The sequence below is a fragment of the Lepisosteus platostomus genome, chromosome 12, assembly GCF_059453375.1.
Source record: "Lepisosteus platostomus isolate fLepPlt1 chromosome 12, fLepPlt1.hap1, whole genome shotgun sequence".
In the NCBI taxonomy this organism is placed as follows: domain Eukaryota; kingdom Metazoa; phylum Chordata; class Actinopteri; order Semionotiformes; family Lepisosteidae; genus Lepisosteus; species Lepisosteus platostomus.
In genome coordinates, this window is record NC_142622.1 from 30,505,940 (window position 1) to 30,518,963 (window position 13,024).

The 13,024-nt window shown below is 37.6% G+C and overlaps 1 protein-coding gene across 2 annotated transcripts in view; it reads left to right on the forward strand.

Moving 5' to 3' along the window:
- Nucleotides 1-288: 288 nt before the first annotated feature.
- The window catches only part of LOC148651390 (adenylyl cyclase-associated protein 2-like), a 123,361-nt gene continuing 110,625 nt past the window's right edge, over nucleotides 289-13,024 (forward strand). The window contains exon 1 of one of the 2 annotated variants that reach the window (XM_088601624.1): nucleotides 289-538. The gene's annotated coding sequence lies outside the window, so the exon portion shown is untranslated. The remainder of the gene's footprint in view (nucleotides 539-13,024) is intronic. The other variant, XM_088601622.1, reaches the window with a different exon arrangement.

Below are 13,024 nucleotides of genomic sequence, written 5' to 3' on the forward strand. Positions count from 1 at the left end.
TACAAACATATACAGGACACGCAGATTCTGTTTGAATTCCAGACATCATGCAATGCCAGACGAATATGAATTAACTTTTTTTATACAACATGCATATTTGTTTATATATTGTTGATATTATACTGTAATGAAGCGTGTTCTTATTGGATAATGTTCATTTAGATTAGGATTAATGCGAGACCTTCACATTCTGTTTTTGCGGTAGACGCAGCTTGCACAATAGCTTTAAGACTGCAGTAAGTGATGGCATATCAGTACATCTCAGCACCTGAATTTAAGTCTATTCATTCTTGAGTCCACACTTTCTCCTGGTGGCTGCAAGCATTCCTGCATTCCTTATTAGGCGGTAGCCACGAAAGCTGGGAGCTGTCCATCGAGCTTTCCTCCGTTTTCTTAGGTTCACTGACCTTGCTTTATTTGGAAGTCCCGGAAGCTGTACTGTTACTGCTTTACTGAAACACCAGGGTTGCAAGCTGCGGCATTCCTTTCACAACGCAGGGATCAGTGTGGTGAGGAAAAGGGGGACATACAGATCCAGGTAGTACTCGTACATTACATTTACTACGCAGTGTAATTTGATGGCATAATATAGTCAAGAACTTTGATTTAACTGATGTATTTTATACACAATAATAAAATCGTTTGTAGGTGTAGGGACCATCATGGTGTTTTGGCAGGAAATAACGGAGGGGCGTGCGGAAGTGGCAGTAATCAGATACGGTATTAGTTTGACTACGCCTAAAATCTATTTTGTTTATTTAATACTTTGTTGTATTTTCAAAATTGCGTTGGAGTGATAAGGTTTCTATTGTGTTGCATGGTACAAGGTTAACAGACTGCAAAAAGCCACGCGTTTATATTTTTAGTTGAACAGTACCCTTTTCACGATATTATGTCGGTATTTATTGTTGGTTTTCCTTTATTTTGCATTTCACACTTAATGCAACTCAAAGTAATAGGTTATGAATTGCAGTTTTTGTGCACACATTATTTAAATGCAAATATCAGTTCAGGTAAGAAAATTTTATTTTTAACTGAAAAAGCCAATCAGATAAACAACAGTTATTGGAATGCGATCCGTTGTGCTACTTATTGTATACAATTGTTGGTATATTAGACCACACTTTACTATCCAAGGCAGCAAAAGCTTTAATGCTATGGTGTTGTTTACAAAATAAACAGTGTTTGTGGTTCCCCATTGGATTTTACATTAAACTATTAGAAAAATTCTGTTGAGCTCACAGACTTGCCCTCAGACAATGTATGAGAAATTAGGGCATTGTGCCCTTCTCAGTCATACAACAGGTTGGGCCTCAGAATAGATGATAGAATAGCATCATATCACATAATAAGAGTTTTTGAAATTTTGGAATTTTTATTTAATTGCCTTTTTTCCTGTTTATTTTAATTTCCTGTTAAATTGACTGACACGTTTCTCAAAACAAGCTTATATTGAATTAAGTACCTTAATCAAGAGTTCCACAGCAGTGCCACACATTGGAATTGAGATTATGACATTTCAGTGGATCCAGAGCCCTACCCACTGCTATCTAACCACTGTTAAAGCTGTATTGTTTCATACAAACCTCAAAGGATGTACTATTTATTATCCTGAATGTTAATGACGCAGATCTTAAAATTACAGATATGCCCTCTCCTAGCATTGAAGAATTTGGCAATGTCTAGCTTTTATAGTGTGAAATGGTTAACAAACAAGCATTGTTTTGCTTCTGTATCAGTGGACGTAGATAGAAACATCCAAAACTGTGGATAGTATAGAGGGAGGGCATACAGCATGGCTCACTGCCACTTAGCCTTTTACGGAAGGTGACATCACCTTGGAACTTGGATAGCTCGCAATCCTCCCATAGATGGGGACCTGGTCTTTTGGTGCAGTGGAAAGTTTTTTTACATTGGGGCTTTGAAACCAGAGACATCTTTAAGTGGCCATGATCGAATCCTGGTGGAGGAAGATACTATTTCACATTCAAAACTAACCTTTAAATGTGCAAACTTACGAGATCACATTCTTATGATGCTCGTGTTGTCAGATCTTTTATTTCAGACTCAAAAGATTTTAAGCAAAGGGGACAAACATTCTACAAATGCTCCAATTTCTATGGACTAATCATTTATGTAAGCTTAATTAACGATAAATGAAACAGAGCCCAGACTGAATGGTGCATCCAGAAACACTTTCTGCCCAGTTTTGAAAATGAAGTGAAGTAAAAATGTATTTTTTAATGGTGTTTTTTTTTTTAAATCACCAAAGACATGCTGCTACCTTAAAGTGCTAAGTGCAGTCAGCTCTTTTCCGGGCAAGTAGGTCAAGTCGGTAGCTGCGTCAGCATGCGTAGGCTACAAAGGAACAAATAAAGGTTTATTCCATGCTGAAGATAGAAGAAAAGAAACAACATTTCAACTGTGGAGCCCTCTGACGCACTCAAAGAAGTCTCCCCAGACGAAATGATGTTTTTTACTTTTCTTCTCTTTTCAGCATGAAATAAACCTTTACTTGTTCCTTTTCTAGCAAGCCAACCTTGTTCCCTGCTAGTATATTTCTTCCCCATTGGGTCTGGCACACACACTATGATGCAGCCCCCCTATCCAGAGCCTGTGATACTTCTCATTACAGCTTAAGCTGTATCTTTTTCAAACTTCCCTACCTTGCTGAGTCCAACAGGCTTATAAGCCAGACCATTCCTTTACTAGTAAAAACTCATTCTGTCCCTACTTCTCTCCTTGAACCTGCAAGCCTTTTCCTTCCAACTGGATTTATTAGCCTCATAATTAGCCCCAAGGAGTGGCTAATTCCATGCAAGGACTATCCTCAGAGTTCCTTTCCCTTATGTGGAATACCACACCTTCTGAGTGCGAATGACTTATTAAAATGTTGTTGTGCCTCATTATGCAGGGTTTCCCAATTAACAGGCAGAAATCTTGGTTCAATGCCAAACCACTGGACTTGAATTTTGATCCATTATGCTGACTTTCCCACAAAACTACTTCTCACAGTCACCTCTTCTCACATGCCTCATAATCTTGAGTTGTTGATGGTTAAATAATTTACTGTCTATTAGGTGGGTCAGCTACACTCCAGCAGAGAATTGTTGTTAAATCGAACATGGTGCTCACTTCCTTGTTTGATGCCCACCTGGATTTCAAAGCTGTAATGAGTCAATTATTGAGGTGTAGATGTATATCATGATGAAGCAGAAGAATGTTGTAAGCAAATCTTGGATTACATCTGTACTTCAGGAGAATTGTAAATGAAAACTCCTTCATCAACCCAGGCAGTACTCAAAAGGATCCTCAGTCACATAGACATGATTCACTTTTTGAAGAAAGTACAAATGTGGTCATTAGCAGTTACCACAAGGTTTGTATGATTTTGGTGATGGCTTAGCTGGTTTTGTGGGTGCACTCAGAGCAAAAGTTAAGTCTTTCATGCATGGTAAAAAATAAGGTAAATACACTAATAAAGGGCAGTAATTTTTGGTTGGCACATAACAGGCAAGGCTAAAGCATTAAATTGGTAAATTTGTAGTTTAATCATTTATATTTAATTTACATGTTTGTTTATGTTCTGAGTGGTCTCTTTTGTTTTGAGTATCGATGTGGTTTCTTCTTCTGTATTTGCATTAAAACTCAAACTGGGGCACTTCAGCTAAGTATAGCTTAGTAGTTCCTTTCCCAGGGTCACAAATTTGTATTCCACGATAGTTGGGAGATTATTTTTTGTATATAATAAAGACTTGGCAAGATATTGTGTTTAATATTAGCCGAGCTTTGGGAGAGTTCCAATTAAACGAAAAACCAACAGTGACCTTGAAGGGGTCATGAAATAGATGTAGAGAAAAATAAAGAAATAAGACATAGTCTTTATACAGTGTAATACATTCTGTGTATATTGGTCATTAAACACTGTTTTCAGCTATTTTGTTTGGCACATTGGAAACATATACTGCATGAAGCAGATGGTAGTAAAAACAATAAAAAGGGTTTTGGACCAGCAAAGAGAATGCTCTTCTGTGACATTCACAGTGTCAAGCTGCTCACTGTTTGACTACTTCCCATGGCATTATTGAAACGAGCGCTAACTGGAAGAATGATGCATGTCTAACCAGTTACAATGCTAACTTAAACATCACTGGCACAAACTAGGGGGTGCAGTTGGATGTCAGACTAAGGGTGCCCATGTAACATAGCTCGGTGGTATTGAGCATGTTAAAAAAGTGATGTCATGAAATTTACACAGAATAGAATTCTCCCATGGTAGAAGACAGTCATTTGCCATAGTAGTGCTTTGTATCGTCTGGGCTTAACTTAACTAAATTTTAAGAACAGAATAGGGGTCTACTACAGATCACCTAATCCATAAGTAGCATACTATATGATATGAATAGCAAGGTAAAGTATGTATCAAAGGTAATGTGAAATTACAGGAAGATCTTAATATCTTACACATGAAGATATTGTGATAAGAAATATAGATGCTGACATTTGATATGGTTTAGATGGTTAATGAATACTTGTAAACCCAGTTAGTGGAGGCACCACCAAAAGGGAAAGCTCTTACCTACCAAATTGTTTTTAAATGCCAGGAAACAATTACGGTAATACATGTGATAAACAGCTGGGAAACTGACTGCAATATGTCAACAGTTGATGTGTACTTTAAATCTCTGAATGATGTAGAACTTACAAGTGGTGACCTGGAATTTTTATTTACATGTACAATCGTGATTTTCTTATTGAAAAACATAATAACATTAATAGTTGTGTTATAATTAATCTATGGTGGTCTGAGGTTTATTTAAATGGTTATTCTTCTTCCCTTCCCTAACTCCTTTGGAGTTCCATGCAGACATCAGTTTAGATACCATTGCTCATTAAATATTAGCAAGATGAATTGGTTTGGTCACTGAATCTGACACAGAACCTGATAAATGCTCCCCAGCAATCACTCTTCTTTCAAAGTCACCGAGGACAAGCACTTTATATATAACACATGCTTGGTGTAGATGCTGAATGTAAACATAATACTGGGATGTTATTTGCTTAATGCATGAGCCACACCTGCGTAGAAGCTCTTGCTTTCAATTTATAGAGATTTGCAAAAGTATTCAGACCATTGCACAGTTTGCACATTTTGTTGCTTTAATGCTTAAAGCCATGGCATTGAAGTAGCAATTAACATGTTATGTACACAACTTACTCCACACTTTTAAAGCTAAACAAAAAATATAAATAGTCTTTTAAGTCATTATTGCATAAGTATTCAAATTATTTTGCAATGGCAAACCTAAATTAATATATGTGTACAAAATTACATTAATTAGCCACACAATTAATTGTGTGGTATAATACCTGTATGTACAGTAATAATAGTGATTCACATGATTTCAAAGTTAAGACACCTATTTCTGTAAACCCCTCCAGTCAGGTAGTGAATGTCAATATGAGATTAAACCATGAGACCAAGAAACTTTCAAAACAACTTGAGGATAAAGATAAAGGCACGGACATTTCAAAGATCCATAGTATCTCTTTGAGCATGATGATATCAATCATCCCTACATTTTGTATCGCTGTGTGGTATGGTAGCCTGAGTATTAAGAGTAAAGGGAAATTGGCCAGAATTGTTAATATTTATAGTAATAAATATAGAATTATTATAATATAATTGGTCAACCACAGAAACCGCTTAAGACTGCATTATATTGTAGTAATGCATGGCGAATAATGCAGCAGAATGCAGTGTACACACCCACCGAGCTGCACTTTTTAAAAAAATATTCTGACTGCAGTACTTTGTGAAACTGCCGGTTAGTGCAGTGAGTGCTTAAAATAATCTATATTTGGTCTCAATGCAAATTTAAGCAATAAGTAATGACGAAACAGTTTTACTTTAAATTTTGTATATGAAAAATATATTTCACACATACTGTACTGTAATGGCTTTAAAATCATACAGTATCATACTGTACTTCCTGTATATACAGTATATTTATATAGTATACCGATTATCGACTTGTACACTATTGTTTCAGGACATACAGATGCAGCCATTCAAAGTGCGCGGTACAGACACCGCAGTACAGATACCGCAGGTATGATGACACGCGATACCGCGGTACGTGATTGGTTGACCGACAGGGGCACTCGTGGTCCGTTGGTCTGTCGTAGAAAGACTTACTGTAAACGTCTTTACTGTGCCCGTTGTAGATATTGAATTTTACCACTGAAGGGAAATCTTAGTAGCTGAGCATAAAAAGAATAGGAGCATACTGTAACGCGTGTGAAGGCCATAAACGATATTAATTTTGGAACGTAAACATACAGTATATGGCTGGTCTTGGTACTTTAAAGAAAAAAATACACACCAGTATTCCATTTCTCCCTAAACATTGTAAGCTTCGAAGTCTTTAACTAACGTGATACCGGAGTCAACAAGCATACTTTTAGAATTTGATTAAAAGGGAATATAATATGGAATCGCGTATCTAAAGAATTTAATAACGGTATGATTATATCCGTGTACTGCGGCAGGACTGTGTAAGGCTGTTTCGCCTACCTGATCATGCGAGCTGTCTTGTAGCCTACTGGTCTAGGTGCGTGACTACCAGCTGGCAGGTTGTGTGTTCGAATCCAGCTGGTGTTGGACTTTTCATTTTTATTTATTTATTTTTGAATCGCGTAACATAAACATATTAGCGTATGCAAACTGTACTGTATACAGTATGTATATGTATATTTGATGTCTTAACTGTGCCCGTTTAATTGAATTAAAAAAAATTATTTAACACGAACATTAAGCTGTTTACATCTTCCGCCTGAGAACAGTCACCCGTTGCTACCCAACGCAGAATGGTGATTGGCTGACACCATCTGACACCCCTCTGATTGGAGAAAAAAGACATGCTGGCGTGCTATACACACTACCAGGAAGAGGAATTCTTTCTATTCAAAACGTGTATTTTAAAAGTTTAAGAAGTAAAAACCTTACAGCGTACACAGATTTCTAAACTGATCAGGATCGTTATCTTTGTCTTATGCATAATAATGTTCACCGCTCTGTCCAGCAAATTAATAATAAACTTTATTTTATATAGCGTTTTAAACGAATAAGTAATTAGATTGCTCATAAACCTAATCACTTGCTTTTTCTTTGTATTTAGGCTCAGATTTCAACTATAGATCGTATTATTAATAACCATAATAACAACCAACCAACAAAAACAACCATATAAACATAATGGTGGTGCTGGACCTTCCAGTTTTATTTATTTATTTTTTAATCGCGTAACATAAACATATTACCGTATGCAAACTGTACTGTATACAATATGTATATGTATATTTAATGTCTTAACTGTGCCCGTTTAAGTATTGAATATTCATATCTAATTTTACCACTGAAGGGAAATCTTAACATAAACATACAGTATATGGCTGGTCTCGGTACTTTAAAGAAAAAAATACACACCGGTATTCCATTTCTCCCTAAACATTGTAAGCTTCGAAGTCTTTAACTAACGTGATACCGGAGTCAACAAGCATACTTTTAGAATTTGATTAAAAGGGAATATAATATGGAATCGCGTATCTAAAGAATTTAATAACGATATAATTATATTCATGTTGCAAAAGAACTGCAACGGACATAAAAACTCCCTTGCATGGTTTCATTACGACCAGAATCGGTCTTGAGATATTTTTAACTTGATTTACAGTATTTGAGAGGTATGTCTTAACACCGATACTACAGTGCTTAAGTACTGCTCACGTATATGTTTCTAGGTTTATATTATGCATTTCATTCGGTCAAATTACTTTTGAGCAATAAGAAGCGAGAAACGGTATGCGTTTTACTTTCGTTTTGTGCTGGGACCCGTGGATTGATTAGAGATATCAAGTACATACAAGTCATTTTTTAAATGTTGTAGTTCGTCTTGAAAAAATGTTACGAGTACATCATCTATCAACAATTACACAGGTTCTGTTTCCATATTGCGGATTTTGGTTACGTAATATTATTTTCTAGATTTCACGTTGTGAATATGATGGGATGTCTGATGGGATGTTCCTAAAAATCCATCCTCTGTAAAACGTCTTCTCTAGTTGTCCTGCATATGTATTCGCTAATGAAGCTGTGTGTTCTGAGCCTAGCCAGCTTAGAGGGCTAAAGACAGCTTGTGTTTAAATTGAGCGTAAGGCAATTTATGCTTCTAAAGTCATGGTCAGCATTTATCTTTGTACTGTGTTGTAAACTTGTTCTGTAGTATCGGTGTTAAGACATACCTCTCAAATACTGTAAATCAAGTTAAAAATATCTCAAGACCGATTCTGGTCGTAATGAAACCATGCAAGGGAGTTTTTATGTCCGTTGCAGATCTTTTGCAACATGAATATAATTATATCGTTATTAAATTCTTTAGATACGCGATTCCATATTATATTCCCTTTTAATCAAATTCTAAAAGTATGCTTGTTGACTCCGGTATCGCGTTAGTTAAAGACTTCGATGCTTAAAATGTTTAGGGAGAAATGGAATACTGGTGTGTATGTTTTCTTTAAAGTACCGAGACCAGCCATATACTGTATGTTTAAGTTCCAAAATTAATATCGTTTATGGGCTTCACACGCGTTGCAGTATGCTCAGGCACTAAGTAAAAGGAGATGCTTCGTATTGCTTGACTAATTTTAAAAACTAAGATATAAATATAAAAATTGCAGGCGCTGCTCTGGTGCGTCGGCTCCTACACAGTGCCTGTCTGCCGTAAGCGTTACAATATACATACAGTACCCAACACTGCTTGTACCCATCTGTCATGCAAATAAAACACCTTGAACTGAATTGAATTGAGGGGAGAAGGGGGGGATACTAAAGCCAATACTGGCTCAATGGGCTTTGACGTGCTAATGCGTTGGTTTAACGGTCCGGGTGTGGCAGGCTTCCAATGTCAACTCGACTCGATTAGAAGACAATGAACGTATTTTAGCCCTAAATGAATTAATAGCAAACATGGTTTACATAAAATACATTTTTCCAAGAAAGTTTATAATAATACGATCTATAGTTGAAATCTGAGCCTACTTTAAAAATAACGGAAAAGCATTTTCAGAGAGCAATCACGCTGTGTTTATGTAGAAAAAGTGATTAGGTTTATGAGCAATCTAATTACCTATTTGCTTAAAACGCTATATAAAATAAAGTTTATTTAGAGATGAATGATCAGTGTCGCAGTTTAAATAATGTGAGTCAGGAAACTAACACAGCGCCACCGGATTTAATAACGCAATAAAAACGCTATAAAATAATGTGACACAGTACAGCACAGTACAACAATACTGACCATGACTTTAGAAGCATAAATTACCTTACACTCAATTTAAACACAAGCTGTCTTTCTGTATGAACCTCTAAGCTGGTTCATACAGAAAATGTAGAAATGCATTAGCCTGATCATGATTAAAAAACACATAATTAAACACGCGTTTGCGATTTAAATCAGAACACGATTTAAATCAATATAAATGTTTATATTGTAACGCATACTGTCCAGCCTCCATTTCTCTATAAAAATTTACTGTTGCACACACACACACAATAGAAGCAGGAACCACTGTCAGAAGGGAAGATATATTCAAAATATCGCAAATATCGATCATGTTGCGATATTTTGAAATATAAAAGTCAATTGATTGTCCATAATATCGCTATTCTATTTTTTCGAAGAAATGTTTGTTAAAATAAAAGTCCAGCACCAGCTGGATTCGAACACACAACCTGCCAGCTGGTAGTCACGCACCTAGACCAGTAGGCTACAAGATAGCTCGCATGATCAGGTAGGCGAAACAGCCTTACACAGTCCTGCCGCAGTACACGGATATAATCATACCGTTATTAAATTCTTTAGATACGCGATTCCATATTATATTCCCTTTTAATCAAATTCTAAAAGTATGCTTGTTGACTCCGGTATCACGTTAGTTAAAGACTTCGAAGCTTACAATGTTTAGGGAGAAATGGAATACCGGTGTGTATTTTTCCTTGTGATATTTTAAGCTCTAGTTGAATGATAGGTGTCGCATTTTAAATCATTTTCGTAGCTAGAAATTATGAAACGCCCTGTTAAAAGCAAGGAAGTCTTTATGCCCCGTTGAAGTAAAACAAAATGCCTGACAAAGTATGGCTTGGACAGATTCCAAGTGCTTGTACAAATGTGCTAAAGAAATTATACTTTGAGTATACAGCTTGTCCAAAGTCATCCATTATCAATACTATTAGTAATATCTTCAGTAAAGGCTTTGATGCATAAATATTTCTGATAAAGGTAGGTTGTGTACTTCTGTCCAACTGAGCAATCTTGCTTTCATAATATATACCAACATTTTAATGACTGATGATTAACATGCTGTAATACACAGTTCAAAATTAAAGGCTCAAATGCTGTACATGAGAGGTTAAGCTCCCCCTGGCGGTTTTACAAGGCGACGCCGGATAGTTAGTCACGTGACACACGTGACACCGCGTGATACTGCGTGATACTGTGACACGCCCACCGGGGTATGCCGCGAAATACCTCACCCATTTTGAATGGCTGCATCTGTAACTTCATGTGATTCATGTGGCATGTCAGGAATTGTCTTCTAATTGACATCAATTTTTACACTTTGTAAGAGAATATCAATGAATGTAAGAAAAAGAAACAAAGAATGGAATTAGGGAAAAGAAGTGAAAGAGGAAAGAAAAAAAAACAAACCAAAAACAGGTACAGTCACAGCTATATCAGAGTTTACCATAACAAGGCATAAAGGTTATAACATAATTATATATAATGGCTTAGGAGTATATACTGAGCTCCTTTTTTAAACCTAGTGCTCTCTGAGGCTTATCCCACAAATCTTTAAAACGGTCCAGTTCACCTTTTAGGATGAATCTTAACTTTTCCAAAGAGATCAAGTCTCTTATTAGTAATTCCCAGAGAGCTAGAGAGGGAGGCTCATCACCCACCCCCCTGATCATGATTGCCTTTCTTGCCAGCATCAGAACAGGCTGGACTACTTCTCAATGGTTCAGCAGCTGAACAGGCAAGACTTCCAAGATGCACGTCAGAGGATGAGGATCTAACTGTATTACAAAGATCAAAGAGATTTTTCTACATACCTTCTCCCAGAACTTCTGGACATATGTACATTCCCACAGACAGTGGAACAGTGTTCCAACCTGGGTTTTACATTTAGGGCAGTTAGGTGATATGTCTGTGCTAAATTTGCTATAGATCTGTGGAGATATATATGCTCTATGTAACAAACTGTTCTGCATTTCTTTATACCGGTTATAGATGGAGATTGTTGAAGGCAATGAAAGAATAGTTTTCCAAGTGTTATCATCTATACAGCAACTCAGTTCCTGGCTCCAGGTTGTCTGCAAAGATTTTTGGGAGTCAACCTCATGCCTAGACAAGAAAGTGTAAAGCTTGGATAGAAATTTCTTTGAGTTCCCGTTCTTTAGAAAGATTTTTTCTAGTGTGTGCAAACTGCTGAACAAATCAAGACCACCATTCTTGGTACCCACATAATGCCTGACCTGGAGATATTTAAAGAAGTCTCTTGTTGGTATATATGTTGGTATACGTGCTTGAAGACGTTCAAATGATTTAAATACCCCTCCTTCAAATAAGTCAAAAATTCTATGTATACATGCTGTTTGCCAATTATTTTCACGAGGAATGACAGCAGCCGAAAGGTTGGGAGAAATTAGAATCGTTTATTGGGATGTGAAGACCTGGCTTAACCTGCTTGGCTGAGGGCCAACCTCCCGGCTGTTGGACGGGGAGAATAGGACCCCCAAAAGAACCAAGCAGGACCCCCAGTCACCATTGCAGAAAAACAATGATTATTGAACTGATTCAGCCGAGGAGAGAAAGTGCCTGCTTGAGGATACCAGGGTTAGTTTTAATGTATGCGTGGTAAGCCTTGGAGGACCAATGGCTGAGTTGTTTGATAAGATACTCAGGTATGCCTTGGCGAGCGGCAGAGGAAGCGGCCCCTGATCTACAGGAATGACCAGAGAATCGTTCAGGAGGGTATCCAGCAGTTAGAAGGACGTTGTGGAGGTGAGAGAGAAACCAGTCGTGGGTCACGATAAGGCCCTTCTCGTTTAGGAACAGAGGCTCGGTAGGTAAAGCTCCAGCAGAGCTGCAAAGATGCGCGTAAAGAGATAAAGGCTCTTATGTAGGAACGGAGTTTGAAATAATAAATGAGGGTGCCGGACCTGAGTTGGTCAGTTTTGCTTTTCTTATGATAGAAGGTCAATGTATCGGAAGATAAGATAGAGATGTCAGATAAGCAGGGTTGAGAAGAAGGATCGAAGGATAAGGAAGCAGTGTTAAGTTCGGAGCACCTCAGAAAGCCGAAGAATGCTAGCAAGAATAATGATTAGAGAGTGCGGTCGACCCAGGGTGAGTGGTTACCAGACCTGAGAACGTAGATGCAGGATTCCAGGATGTCTGAGGTAAGTGGTGCACACTGGTTCGGAAGTGGTTTTTCAGATCGCTGAAAGCCTTTAAGAAGGAGAGTAATTTGAGGGTGGATAAGGGATGGACAGGTCATGCCAAAAAGGAGTTTATAGAAGAAGTGGATGCCGCAGAGGTATACTTTGGTGGTGGATACCCATACTTTGAGTGAGTTTCTACAATAGCAAACAAAGGATGATATGGTGAGAATATCAAAAGAAGGGAATTTTATGTTCGCTGAGAGGTGGAAGGATTGGAAGCCCTTCCAGGCAGTCCAGTAAGAACTGAGTTTGAGGGATAATCCCTGAGAGGATAGTTTGCTGGGCCAGCTGGAGATAGTGATGGAAGGGATGATTCAGAGGAACGTGAGTTCCGAATAGGGAGGTACTGTGCACGGATTCAGTCTCGCATCTGGTGCCAAGTTCCTGAATTTCTGAAATTGAAAGCGAGAGAGAGAGTCAGCTATCTCATTAAGATGGCCTGGAATATGAGCTGCTACG